At 44.3% G+C, this 14109-nt stretch overlaps 1 pseudogene across 1 annotated transcript; it reads left to right on the forward strand.

Moving 5' to 3' along the window:
• Positions 1 to 552: 552 nt before the first annotated feature.
• On the forward strand, positions 553 to 14109 carry LOC149320521 (zinc finger protein 202-like; annotated as a pseudogene). Its single transcript, XR_016278582.1, has 5 exons — positions 553 to 714; positions 5350 to 5930; positions 8617 to 8699; positions 9712 to 9832; positions 10644 to 14109. The product of XR_016278582.1 is annotated as a zinc finger protein 202-like (transcript).

Genomic DNA, 14109 nt, shown 5'->3' on the forward strand with positions numbered 1-14109 from the left:
TATGGCGGCCCCAAGGTGAAGCTATGGATGTGTTCAGAAGAGTTTCACCGTTGCCAGCCCCTGAGGCTGAGAGGGTGTGACTTGCCCAAGGCCACCCAGTGGGTTTCATGGCCGATTTGGGAAACGAGTAAGTAGAGTTATATCCAGCACTCAAACCACTATGCCAGGCTGAAAGAGGGTTGTTGTTGTGTGCCTTCAATTCCTTGTGGCGACCCTAGGGCCACAGGGTTTTCTTGGCAGGATTCTTCAGAGGGGCTTTCCTATTGCCATCCTGAGGCTGAGAGAGTGTGACTTTGCCCTTGGTATGTCTTCATGTCATTTCTGACTTATGGGGACCCTCTCAGGAAGGTTTTATTGGCAAGATTCTTCAGAGGAGGTGTCCTATATCCCTATATATCTCATCCTCTGAGGCTGAGTGACTTCAAGCCAGGAGAGCTCTGGAGTCCTCCAGAGGGAGAGACGAGAACAGGAGGGGAGGATTCCTAGAGAAGGAGGAAGTGGGGCTGAAAGGGGGCGGGACTTCCGGTCCAAAGGCTCCTGGGGGTCCTCCTCTCCCTCCCTCCCTCTCTATGGCCATGTGAGTGTCTCCTCTCTATGATCCCTGGAGGGAGGGGCGAAGGAGTGGAGGAGCCCAGGGGAGACTTAAAGGCAGAGGAGCCCCAAGGAGGAGCAGAAGTTGGCACCCTCCTGGTTCCTGGGAGTGGGCAGAGTCTGGTGAGTTGGCCCTCCTTTCCCCCCTCCTGGGCATTGGGGCTCAGGGGGAACCATAGGGGAATACTTGCCCATAGGGAAACATTGGTGAATACCAGGCTATAGGGAAACACTGGAGAATACTTGCCTATAGGGATACATTGGGGAACATTTGCCTATAGAGAAACATAGGAGAATATATGCACATAGGGATATACTGGAGAATACTTGCCTATAGGGAACCATAGGGGAATACTTGCCCATAGGGATACATTGGGGAATACTTGCCTATAGGGCAATATTGGGGAATATTTGCCCAATCATTGGAGAATACTTGCTGTAGGCAAGTATTTTCTAATGATCTTCTATGGGCAAGTATGGTTCTCTGTGGGCAAGTACTTGTTTTAGTATGTCCCAGTTTAGGGGAGCCACAGAATAACTCCCCTGGTTGCCTCTCCCTTTCTGGGGACCATTCAAGGTGGTCATGGGGATGATGATGATAATGATGAGCTAGAACCTGGGTGACCAGGTGTCCCCATAACCACAGAAGAGGACAAGGCGACATAAAATGGAGGACATTAAAGGAAAAATTAAGGACATGGACATAGGAAATATAAAAGAAGCTCCACTCATATAAATGTAATTCCATGCTTCGTGGTCTTGCTCAAAATGGAGGACATTTTGGGGAATCCCTCCTGGAAAGAAAGTTCCCTTGGAGGGTGAAAGAGTCCTCTTCTTTGGAGGTTTTAAAACTGAGGCTGGGTGGCCATTTGTCAGGGAAGGACAAGGTTCATGTATCTGATCAATCCTTGCTTTTGTTGCTGATTATAAATTCTTGACTGGTGCTATTTAAAATACAAAAACAATACTGGACTCTGGACAGGAAAAGATGAAGGGCCACTAGGGATTGCACTGAGGTCAAGGGCAGAGACCAGCCAGCTGTGCTCAAAGCTGCTTTTGTTAGGGAAATTGCCAGTTAGTATGTGGAAAGAGTCTCCATATTGTGGTGGAAGGTTGTGTCATGTAGAACTGTGTGTACACATATGAATAACTGGAGGAAAACTGTGGTTTCCTGGACTCAAGATCAAAATTCAAAAAGAGGCCAAGAAGGACCCAAAGCAAGATTGATCAGGGGAAGAAATTTTGGGGGTCTTTCTCCAATGTGTTTGAATATTGGATCACAACTCTGTAGACAGGGTTCGATTCCCAGCTTGGCTATAAAACCCATTGGGTGACCTTGGTCAAATCACACTCTCTCAGCTTCAGGGGAAAGCAATGGCAAACCTACTTGAACAATCTTGCCATGAAAACCCCTTGCTAGGTTGGTCATAAGCTGGAAATGACTTAAAGTCACACAGCAGCAACAACAACTATAAATAGGTAGCATTTCATTTTCTCCCAATGTGGGATCCAAAGCAACTCACAAAATGAGTTTAAAACCAGTGTTTAGAGAGATCTTGTAGCACCTTTGAGACTAACTGAAAGAAAGAAGTTGGCAGCATGAACTTTCACAGACTCAAGTCTGGAGAAGTAGACTTAAGGCTGTGAAAAGCTTCTGCTGCCAACTTCTTCGTTTCAGTTAGTCTCAAAGGTGCTACAAGAGCTCTCTACATGCTGATTCTACAGACTAACATCTTTGAGTTAAAACCAAATGCTCTTAAAACAATGGGTTAAAAGCAAATTAAGTAAAACTACCACATTAAATACATTGATTTAAAACTGGGAAAAGAAGAGTTAAAATGTAATAAGTAGCAATAAAAGCATAGCACACCACCAACTGGAATGCCTTCTGCAAGGGCCTGGCAAAAGCCTGGGGAAATATGAAGGTCTGAAAGAAAGAGGATAGGGCCAACCTAACCTCCCATGGAAGGGAATTTCATAATCTGGCGGCAGGCACCAGGAAGGCTCTCTCTTGTATTTTCACCCACTGTATGTACAGTGATGTGGGACCAAGAGAAAGCCTTCCCCTCAAGATCTTAAAATTCAGGTAGGTTTATATTGGGAAATACAAGATCTATGAAGTGGTTCATCTGCAAAACTGCCAATGGCTTCCACATATGCTCAGCCATGTTCCCAATAAAATTGATGTTTTCATTGTATGCCTTTAGGATATTTCCAGCTTATGGCAACCTTAAGATGAACCTGACTTGGGGTTTCTCTGGCAAGATTTGTTGGGGGTGAGGTGCTGTTGCCTTCTTCTAAAGCTGTGAAAGTGGGAATCGCTCAAAGTAGCCTGGTGGTAACCTAAATGTTGTAACCAAAATATTATGGTTGCAACTTACGACGACCCAAAGATGAGCCTATCATTGGGTTTTCTTGGCAAGATTTGTTCAAAGGGGCTTTGTTACTGCCTTCCTCTGAGGCTGAGAGAGTGTGACTTGCCCAGGGTCACCCGATAGGTTTTCAAGACCAAGCTGGGAATTGAACCACACTGGCTGAATACACAAAACAGTTACAATTTGTAATTAACTAGAGCAACAAATATTCAAATGGAAATAAACAACAGCACAATGAAATATCGTAGTGGTGGCCTTATTGAACAGTTTGTTTTTGGCTTGAAATTACATTTCCTCTCATCTTGAGGCAAGTCAATTCCTGTAGTGGTGTACAGTTCAGTGGTTCGTGAAACTTGGCTTCTCTCGATGTTTTGGATTACAGCTCGCAGAATTCCTGAATGTTGGTCAAGTGGACTGGAGCTTCTGGAAGTGGAAGTCTGCAACATTTGGAGGGCAAAAGTTTGGGTACCACTGGTTGTAATTTCTTCATTTCATGTTTCATTTATGTTGTCCAAAAACTCAATAGGTGTGGAGGAAATTTGTAGAACAATGAATCTCTGCAGACAGCCAGGTTAAAAAGATGTCATACTAATATGCATCTGTCCATGGTTCCAGTGTCTTTGTACATTTTCAGGTTGTGAGTCAGGTTTTCAGATAATGTAGCTCTCCAGACATTTGTCACCATCCTTGAAAAGAGAGACCTTTCAAGTGGTGCTATCACTGAGCGATTTCAAAGCTAACTGCTGCTGCAAAAAATGCAAAATCAAATTTCTGTATTACAGCAGACCCACTGTATCAGAGGGGAAGCTTTCAGTGGACTCAAGCATCTGCAAATTGCTTCACCCCATTATTGTCAATGCCGGTGTATGCCTGCTACTACAGGCATGCACATCGCTGCCCAGTGACTCTAATAGGGCTTGAACCTACATATTTTTTCTCATCTGAGAGGGCTCTGGAACCGAACCCCCACAAATGGATTGGGCATCTTTATCACCGTAAGGCCACAGTCTTACTAAGAGAGCCAGCATGGTGTAGTGGTTTGAGTGCTGTACTATGAACCTGGAGACCAGGGTTTGTGTCTTCCGCTCTGCCATGGAAACCAACTCTGTGAGCTTGGGCAAGTCACACGTTCAGTAATAGGCAAAGGCAAACCCCACCTCTGAACAAATCTTGGCAAGAAAATCCCATGTTGGGATCGCATAAGTTGGAAGTTGATACAGAACAACAAGACTACAGTGACTCCCCAAATGCATCCAAATATTGTTAAGAGAGTAGGGCTACAATGGAGTTCCCCCTTTAAAAAAATATCCAGACATACATAAGTACAGTATTTTTCTTGAGAACTCTCACACCCTTAAATGAAAAGAAAGCAATTTCCCTCTGCTTTTGGGTTTCACTACTGAATAAACAAAGAAGAATGGGAAGGGAAGAGAAAACTGGGAGGGACCCCAGAATTCTTAGTTGTGCTCCACGTTTTCTATAAAACAACCAGATTCAGCAGCGTCTCAGTTGATTCCTAATTAATTCAAAGCCATTTCAAACTACACTCATCCCTCCATATTTGTGGTTTTGATATGTGGATTTGATTATTCACGGATTTGTTTAATATGTTATCTCTAGGAATATCTAGGTACTCAGTGCAACTCTATGGTCAACTTTAACTAAAAGTTGCACTGAAAGACCTAGAGATTCCTAGAGAGAATATTCAACTAGGCATTTATAGCTCTTCCAGCACTTCTATGGTCAGTGCCTGTCAGACGTTGACCACAGAGTTGCCTTGGAGGACCTAGAGATTCTTAGAGAGGTGTCCTCTCTGGTAAAACATGCTGGTTTTGTTTACGTTTTTTCCATATTAATAGAGATCTTGTGCCCCTAACCCTAGAGAATAAGGAGGGACAAGTGTAGTTTACATTTATGGAGTAGGGTGCATGGAGGCAGAGAGCCAGCATGGTGTAGTGGTTTGAGTGTTGGACTATGACCCGGAGACCAGGCTTTGATTCCCCACTTAATCAAGAAACCCACTGGATGACCTTAGACAAGTCACATGTTCTCAGCCGCAGGGGAAGGCAATGGCAAACCTCATCTGAACAAATCTTGCCAAGAAAGATTATATAGGCTTACATTAGGGTCGCCATAAGTCGGAAATGACTTGAAGGCACACAACACACATACATACGCATGGAGGCAGAAAGCAGAGTGGAACAGTGAAGGAGACTGGTTTCCTGAGGACCTTTATGATAAGTGGCCTTTGTCTTATTTCCAGAGAAAAGAACTTGGAAGTGAACTGTAAATTAGCACAATCTTTCTTAGGAATGTTAAAAAAACTGTTCATTTAAAGATTTTACCCAATAACCAGGGCTTTATCTCTCACTGTGTTTTGTAGCCTTTGCTTCATGACATAATCCGATGGAGAAAGGAAGAGGTTCTTCAGCCCTGTTGGAGTCCAGATTGAAGACCTAAACACATCCAGTCCTGAAGGAGAAAGAGGGGCCAATACAATCTGGGCTGGAAGAAGTGAGGAATCCTGGGAAAAGAAAATGCAGAATGTCCTGGATGAAAAGATGTTCAGCTCAGATGCTCAGTGCCAACGCTTTCGGACGTTCTGTTATCACGAGGCTGAGGGTCCCCGAGAGGTTTGCCACAGACTCCATGCTCTCTGTCATCAGTGGCTGAAGCCAGAGCAACATACAAGAATTCAGATCCTAGACCTGGTGATCCTGGACCAGTTCCTGGCCGTCCTTCCCCCAGAGATGGCCAGCTGGGTCCGGGAATGTGGGGCAGAGACCAGTTCCCAAGCAGTGGCCCTGGCTGAAGGTTTCCTCCTGAGCCAGGAGGCAGAGAAAAAAGAGGAAGAGCAGCAGGACAGTGTTATTCTTAAGGCCCAAGAGGTCCCATCAGACACCAGTCATAGGTTGCTGTTCAAATGGATCAAGGTGGAGGACAGTGATGGGACTGCTTCACTGGGTAAGGATTCATTATGCATTTTTAGCTTGGCCTTGAATATCCCTAAAATAACGTGGTCTGCGTGTATGGTCCCCTGAATGCTTGTCATAGTGGTTGTTGTTTTATTCAGTAGGTTTAAAATTTGTACATCCCAGACTCCATCAAAGTTTGTGCCAAACAAAACCTAGGCGGGATACAGATGGGCAAAAAGGGGTGTATTCATGACGTCATGAAGGTAGAGCCTTCAGACGGGCCTTACCTGAATGCCGCCATGAACACGCCCCCCGCACGCCCCAAGCGGGAAGAAGCGGCATTAAAAAGGTGCTGCTTTTCTCCGCTTCTTTTCCGTTTGATGCGCAGCTGCGCAGCTCCGTCTGTAAGCTGCTGCACCGGTACGCCAGAATTGCTACGCCGCTAATTTAAGTTGCCCATTTAAAAGCTCCGTGTCTGCTGCGTCGCATAATGAGTCGGGGTCCTGGAACATGCGCAGTTTGCAGTCAGGCTTTAATTGCAGCGTCAGCTGCCATGCAGGTGTGGAAGCTGCAGCACAGCTGCAGCGCATTTTAAGACTCGTAACCCTAACCCTAACCCTAACCCTAACCCTAGAGCAACATGTACGCATGCGCTGCTTGGAAAGTTTGGACTTTAAAGTGAACCCCTACACACATTCCTGTGCCATTTTCACCTAACAATAAAAAACACTAAAACTGTAAATATTTACATATATACAAGGGAGGTGATGGGGGATGGCAGGGGGACAGCGGTGGCAGCGGAGACAGCTGTGGCTGTGCATTGCAGATTCAGCAGGAGCGCGGGGACCAAAGGAGAGGAGGCATCTATGATGCTGGTGACACTGGCAAAGTGCAAGCGGACAAGGATGCCAACACCAGCTGATCACCAGCTGGCAGGAGACCACCATTGTTCTTGGGCAGAGCGGGGGGAAAAGTTTTAAAGGCGCATCCGCCAGCCGGCAAAAGAAAAAAAAAGCCCCGTTTTTGGCCGCCCGTGAGCAAGCTGCCTCTCTCTTTGCAGCGTCCTCCGAGGCGGCGGTTTGGAAACTCCGGGTCTGAAATGGCCCCAGGTGAGGCGTCTTCACTGCCCCCCATGTGGAAGCCCCATCTCCTGAGCCACGCCCCGGGGGCGGGCGGTCTGGAGGCTCCGTATTCAGCAGAATACACCTCCAAGACGTCTTCCCCTGCCCGTCTGTATCCCGCCCTAGTTTGATTAGTTAAGAAGCACCTATATATATACACACACACCACCACCACCATCACCATCACCACTAATGGGAGAGATTCATCACGCAGTGTGTTTTCTTTTCTATGGCACCCAATTTATAGAAGTCCCTTGAAGTCTGAATTAGCATTGGTTTCTGTGAGGTGCCAAGTTAAAACATAATTTTAGTGAAGCTTTTGTGGTCTAAATGTTTTGATAAACTATTTTGGTCCAGTCTCTTGTGTTAACTTGGTCATCTGTTTAATATGTTTTAATCCTATTTAAGGCCCTTAACAGACTGGCAAGAAACATTGGCGTGAGGGCAGAGTGGGGGCGTGGTGACCGCATGCTACCCACCCCCATGCTGGCATTATGCCAGCATCATGCTGTGCAGCCCACCGTATGGTGGGCAGTGTCATGTGCATCTCTGCCGCAGTGACAGCTGTGGCAGCAGCTATGGTGCCCTTTTTTTTAATTTAAAGATTTTTTTTTTTTAAAGAAAATTTAGTAGCAGAGGTAGAAATAGCATGGAAAGAATAAGGGATACTTTTCTACCACCATATAAAAGGGGAACAGCTACACATGTTCCAACAAACTTTTTGTTCAACACTAACAATATGCACATGTGAAATGAAACAACCAGGTCAGAGAAGTCTTGTATAACAAAAACATTTTCAGCATTTTCTAAAACTTGTTTGAAGCATTGGTCCAAAACGCATCCTTTTCCTTTCACCAGACTTTGCTTTTTGTATGGTTTCCATTTTGGTGGACAAACCTATAGATCTGTGCTTTTTGAACTTGTTGGGGATAGCTGGTGAGGGAGGCTTAGCGGCTTTCCCCCTTTTCTCTCTGGTTTTTTGATCACACATGCTCAGTACAGGATTGAGAGGGCAGCCACTGTTTACTTGCCTTTTGTAGGTATGCACACAAAGCTACAGTAGAAGTGGCTAGAGTAGAATCCCACTTTGCCAGCTGAGGCTTTAAGGGACTGTTTACTGCAGAAATTTTGCTGCAAGGGCCTGTTTTTCTCATCCTTCTTTCACCATTGTCCAAATGCTGATGCTGCTAAAAAACATCCAGGTAGACAGTGAACAAGGAGGACAAGGAGGGATGAGCACTGAGCAGGCATAAAAAGACTTTGTTAAAAGGAGTTTCTTTGTCTGAGGCTTTGATAACCAAGATATACTTGTTGTTGTGTGCTTTCAAGTCGTTTTCAACTTATGACTACCCTAAGGCAAACCTATCATTGAGTTTTCTTGGCAAGATTTGTTCAGATGAGGTTTGCCATTGCTTTCCCCTTAGGCTGAGAGCATGTGACTTGTCCAGGGTCATTCATTGGGTTTATAGGTGAGCTGGAAATCAATCCCTGGTTTCCAGAGTCTTGGTCGAAAACTGACCCTCTTAGATATGCTTGTACTTTGGTTAAAAAATGAACTTGCAAAAATAATAATGAAATTAATTGTTCTCTGCCCCCCCCCCCTCAATCTTACAGATGACCCAAGGATGCCAGAACAATGCAGTAATTCATCTCTTCTTCTTGATGAAGTGGAGTCGGTTACTGTGGAAACAGATCAGGTAAAATGATTGAAATTGTGATGAGCTGGGAACAGGCCAGGGGTTCTTTGCTATTGGTTGCACACTTCACACAGCCAAACAGCATCTTTCTTTTGTCTTTTACTTTTGCCCAAGTTTCCTACTAAAATGACTGGTGGTATGTTTACGTGGGCCATTTGAAGTAGTTTCCTCTCCCCCCCGCCAATGTTACCCTGTCCCGCTGTCTAATTGTGAAAAGGGCAGTCCTGCAGCGAGTCCAGGCTATTTTTACTTTGATGTGAATGTAAAAGACTCACCATTTGCTATAGATCTTTCTATAGGATCCGGCGCATTTGTTTACATGTGTGTCCCACTGTGCTATCCTGCCACAAACAGTGTGAGTCGTTTCTCTGAGGTCAGAACGAGGCAGCCATGTGGTCATTGCTGCATGCCTTGTTTCTGCTCTCAGAGGGAGTGACCTGTTGTGGCAGCTGGCACAGCAGGATGCTATGTAGTCATAGAATCATAGAATCAGAGCGTTGGAAGAAACCAAAAGGGCCATCCAGTGCAACCCCCTGCCATGCAGGAACTCACAGTCAAAGCATTCCCGACAGATGGCCATCCAGCCTCTGTTTAAAGACCTCCAAGGAAGGAGACCCCATTACATTCTGAGGGAGTGTGCTCCACTGTCAAACAGCTCTTACTGTCAGGAGGTTCCTCCTAATCTGTCATTCTGGAACATGCAAGGAATGGTTGAGGGGGGGGGGAATCAGGGCGGCTTGAGGACCAGACTATTCCAGGGGCAGTCTGGAGTATTCTGGCCAGTGTAGACCCATCTGCAGAGTGCCACTCTTGAAGGGCCAGATATTTTATTAAGACCTGCACTTGCTTCTGTTTAATGGTTCTTTTAAATGCTGCATAAACAGGTTGGGTATATTTCCAAAAATCCGGGTCTTCTGTTTGAACCTTTGCTGGGTCAGCTTAAGGGTACATTGCATGTCTGTGTACCTGTGGCAGGAACATCTATATATCAAGAATTCTTATCTTCTTTCAGGTGGCCTTTGAGGAGGTGTCTGTACATTTTAGTGAGGAGGAGTGGGCCCTACTGGATCCCAGCCAAAGGGCTTTGCACACAGAGGTCATGGAGAAGAATTACGGGATGGTGGCCTCTCTCGGTAAGGATTCTCTGGCTCTTGGTTGATGAAATCAGTTTTGTCATTCCCATATCTTTTTGCAGTCTTGGTATATACTTTAGGGCACTGGATTGTCATTGTCCAGCCTTGCTGATTTCTGGGCAGGGTGGAAAGATGAGTTTTTTGACCACCTTTTTACAAGGATACTGCCTTTGAAAGTGGAGCTTGTAACTTGGGGTGCATCTACCCTGTAGAAATAAGGCAGTTTGATACCACTTTAACTACATGAATCCATCCTACAGAATCCTGGTTTTGTAGTTTGAAGTCACAGGCCTACATTTTGTTACATTTGTTTCTCAGTTAAGCTGGTACGGAGGAATATCCATGTAGCCAATGGCCATTCCTCTTTTTTGGTCACATGGGTTCTGAACCTTTATGACTTTAAAGGAATGGTCTCTGCCTACATAGATATTTCTTTATACCAGCTTAACTGAGAACAACTGTAACAATATTTTCACAAAATGTAGGCCTGTGATTCCAACATCGTCACTTTTTTCCCCTTATTTTTTTCTCCTGTTTGATTTTTAACACCTTTGCCTGATGAAGAGGTTGGTATTGCTTTGAAAGCTTGCATCATATATTTTGTGCATTTTGGGTGGACCCATAAAGGTGTTGCAGTTTTGTGAATTTATAAAGATGTTGAACAAATGTGGACTCCTTCCAACTCCATGGCAAGATCTCTTCCTTTTTCCTGGGTCTTCTTTTCATTACAATTGTGTCACTTGTGCTTGTTTGTTTATGTATTCCTTCCCTTCTTTCTTGCCCTCGTACCAGTTGTCTCTCTTCTTTGCAGATAATGGTGGATGGGAGAGTGAGAATGGAGAAGTACCATGCCAAGTGCCATTGGAAAGAGATAGAGATGCAGAGGAGGAAGAGTGGAATGAAAGAAAAGATGCAAAAGAGAAGGGTAATCAGTTGCTTCCTTCTCACAGTGCTGACATCAGGGAAATGCCAATCAATGAGGAAAGAGAAAAAGACAAAGAGAGCAGTAAGTGTCTTATTTATGAGAATGACTTCCATTGGACTTCCAGGATGAATGTTCATGCTACAAATGAAGCAGAGGAATATTCCCATCAATGTCCTGAGTGGGGAGAGAGCTTAAGATGGAATGTACCCCTTGCTAACCATCAAAGGATGCCTACAGAGGAGAACACATATATTTGCCAGGAGAACCTTGGAAGAACCTTGACTGGGAAGACAAACTTTGTTGCACATCAAATAGATCAGACAGGAGAAAAACCGTATCAGTGCCTGGAATGTGGGATTACTTTCCGTTACAAATCGGCTTTCAAAAAACATTACGTGATTCATACACTGGAGAAACCGTATCAGTGTCTGGAGTGTGGAAAAAGCTTTCGTTGGGGACCGCATTTGAAAAGACACCAATTTATCCACACAGGTGAGAAACCATACCCATGCCTGGAATGTGGGAAATGCTTCAATCAGAAGAGATACCTCACAGAACATAAAAAGCTTCATATTGGAGAGAAACCCTATAAATGTCCCAAGTGTGGAAAATGCTTCTACTGGCTATCACAGCTTAACAGACACCAACTTGTTCACACAGAAGAGAAGCCCTATGAATGCCTGGAGTGTGGGAAAGGCTTTATTGAGAAGAGAAACCTTATTACCCATCAAATGAATCACACCGGAGAGAGACCATATATCTGTCTGGAGTGTGGAAAGAGCTATACTCACAAATCAGTCCTCAGACGGCACCAAATGATTCACACATTAAGAACAGCCACAGAAATGCCTTCAATATTAGATCAGCTTCAATCAGAGATCAAAGCTGAACAGACATCATAATAATTCACGCAGAGGAGAAATAACACATAGTTCTTGTTTTTATGACAAACATAACAAGTTGTGCTAAGTGAAGAATAATTTATCTGCTCATGTGATGTAGCTGTGCTCTCCCCCCCCCCCCCCTTTATTTTATTATTCTTCTTGCTGGCTTACTCCTTATCTGTTGTGTTGTTCTTCTAGAAAATTCAGTGACATTTGCAAACTTCTTTCTATACCAACAATGTAGACCAACGCATCCTAAGGTAACTGATGTGAGAGGCTGACATTCCCCTCTGCCCCAATATGTCAAGAATGGGCAACATATATGTCCCCATAGTCTATAACTGTTTAATTTGTTCCTGGAACCTTGCCAGTGACTGGCAGCCAGTCCACTACTAATGTAGACATTAATAGATGACCCACAGATCCTTCAGGGTCTCAAGTTTGAAGAGAGATGCCCTCCACATTTGGAAAGTGAAATACCGTGGGCCTTTCCTATCCACTGGGGTTCCAAGACCCCTTGTAGATACCAAAATCCGTAGATGCTCAAGTCCATTAGATACAATGGCATAGTAAAATGGTGCTCCATATATAAAATTGCAAAATCAAGGTTTGTTTTGGATTATTATTTTTAAAAAATATTTTCAAGTTCTGGATGGTTTAATCAGTGGATGTAGAATCTGTGGATACAGAGGGCTGACTGTATACAATGACTTTACCTGTCACCACCACCCCGTATTTAAATATTCAACCTACACATATCATTGCATGGTAGAATTTGTAAGGAAGCAAAGACAAATTTGGGTGGCAAGGAAGAACTACTAAGAGATGAGGCTCATGGGCTAGAATGACAGAGGAATGTGATGGTTGCAGTTGGAGAGTGTATGCACATATGTATCTTAGAGGAAGAGAGGGATGATGCTGAAAGAGTGGGCACGCTATGGATCAAAGCCTTCTGTCCTTATTCCTCTCTCATATTCAAAGCCTTGGGCAAATTCTTTGTCACCAATTTGCCATCTTGCAACATGGCCATTTTGTGAGTGGCTGCACTTACGATGGCAGCGATTTTGTGTATGGTGTCCTGTGACAGCCATTTTTTGACAGCACTTTTGCCTTTTCCGTCACATTCCAAAACTGCCTTCTTTGGTCACTTTTGTGACCAAAGTTGGAAAGACTTTTAGGGTGACAGAAAGCCTTCACTCTCATGAAAGATACCCTACAAGGGGAAATATACCTGTGTAAAATGGTAAATAGAGCTAGCATGGTTTAATGGTTTGAGTGTTGGACTATGACTCTAGAGACCAGGGTTCAGATCCCTGCTTGGCCTTGAAAAACCACTGGATGTCCATGGGCAAGTCACATGCTCTCAGCCTCAGAGGAAGGTGAAGGGAAACTCCTCTTAAGAAATCTTGCCAAGAAATCCTGATAATAGCATCACCTTAGGGTTGCCATAAGTTGGAAACGTCTTGAAGGCAATAAAATAATAAATAAATGACTGTTCTTTAGTTGACCAAGTGGAAGGAGTTTGAATACTTTTCAGATTGCTGGACTTCAAGCCGTAAACACAGGCCATCCAAAGGACAGAGGATTCACTTCAATGCCGTAGAGTTAATTTAGAAATTAATAAAGGAAATATATGGGGGGAGAGAAAGAGATCCAAATATATTACTCTCACATCCTGATACGGTGCGCTCTTTCCTTACGTGGGGAATCCGTTCCAGACCCCCCGCGTAAGGAAAAATACACGTTTGCTGGAGCCCCATTAGAAGTAATGGGACTTGTGCCCACGGCGCGCCCCATTACTTTTTCCGGGCATGCCAAGGTTTCTTCTGGTGCAGGCTTCCAGCACATGCTGGAAGCCTCTTATGGAGTGCCCATATATAATGCAGGTGCACTGTACTTTAAGCAGTTGTAAGCAATAAGCAGTGCTTGGAAGCCCATATGGCCTAAATCCAGTTGCTAGTCCCAACTGGAAAAGGGCTGTTGAATCAATTGTTGAACAGAAAGTCAACATATATATAAATCCTACTGATCCCATGTCTGGTCTTATTGGGACAAGCACTTGAATTTCCAAGGTCTCAGAGAGACAGTCCGTATTAACTGAATGGCAGGATTTTTAAGCCCACCTCTGGAGATGATGATCATGTAGTATTTCTATCTGCCTTTTCTGAGGGACTGTTTTTCTCTAGTTTGGCAAGCTGACCTTACCTCTACCTGCAAATTTCTCCCATCCCGCCACCCAATTTTGCTGATGGTACCCTATACATTTTAATTCTGTATTCCTGCTTTGCTTATTCACTTCCCTAGCTATCTGGATACGACATTATTCAAAACTCATAGCCTGTTGGTTTTCTAATCTCTTGCCGATATTGTGACATAGGACTCACTAGCCAAACACTTCTTGGTGCTGCCCAAGTGTTATTTTTTACATGTAATTTGTATATGTTAGTTTTCATTGCATTAAAGGATAG

This window comes from Sceloporus occidentalis, unplaced genomic scaffold (assembly GCF_023333645.1).
Source record: "Sceloporus occidentalis isolate IW3139 unplaced genomic scaffold, rSceOcc1.0.p SCAF_1, whole genome shotgun sequence".
Classification (NCBI taxonomy): Eukaryota; Metazoa; Chordata; class Lepidosauria; order Squamata; family Phrynosomatidae; genus Sceloporus; species Sceloporus occidentalis.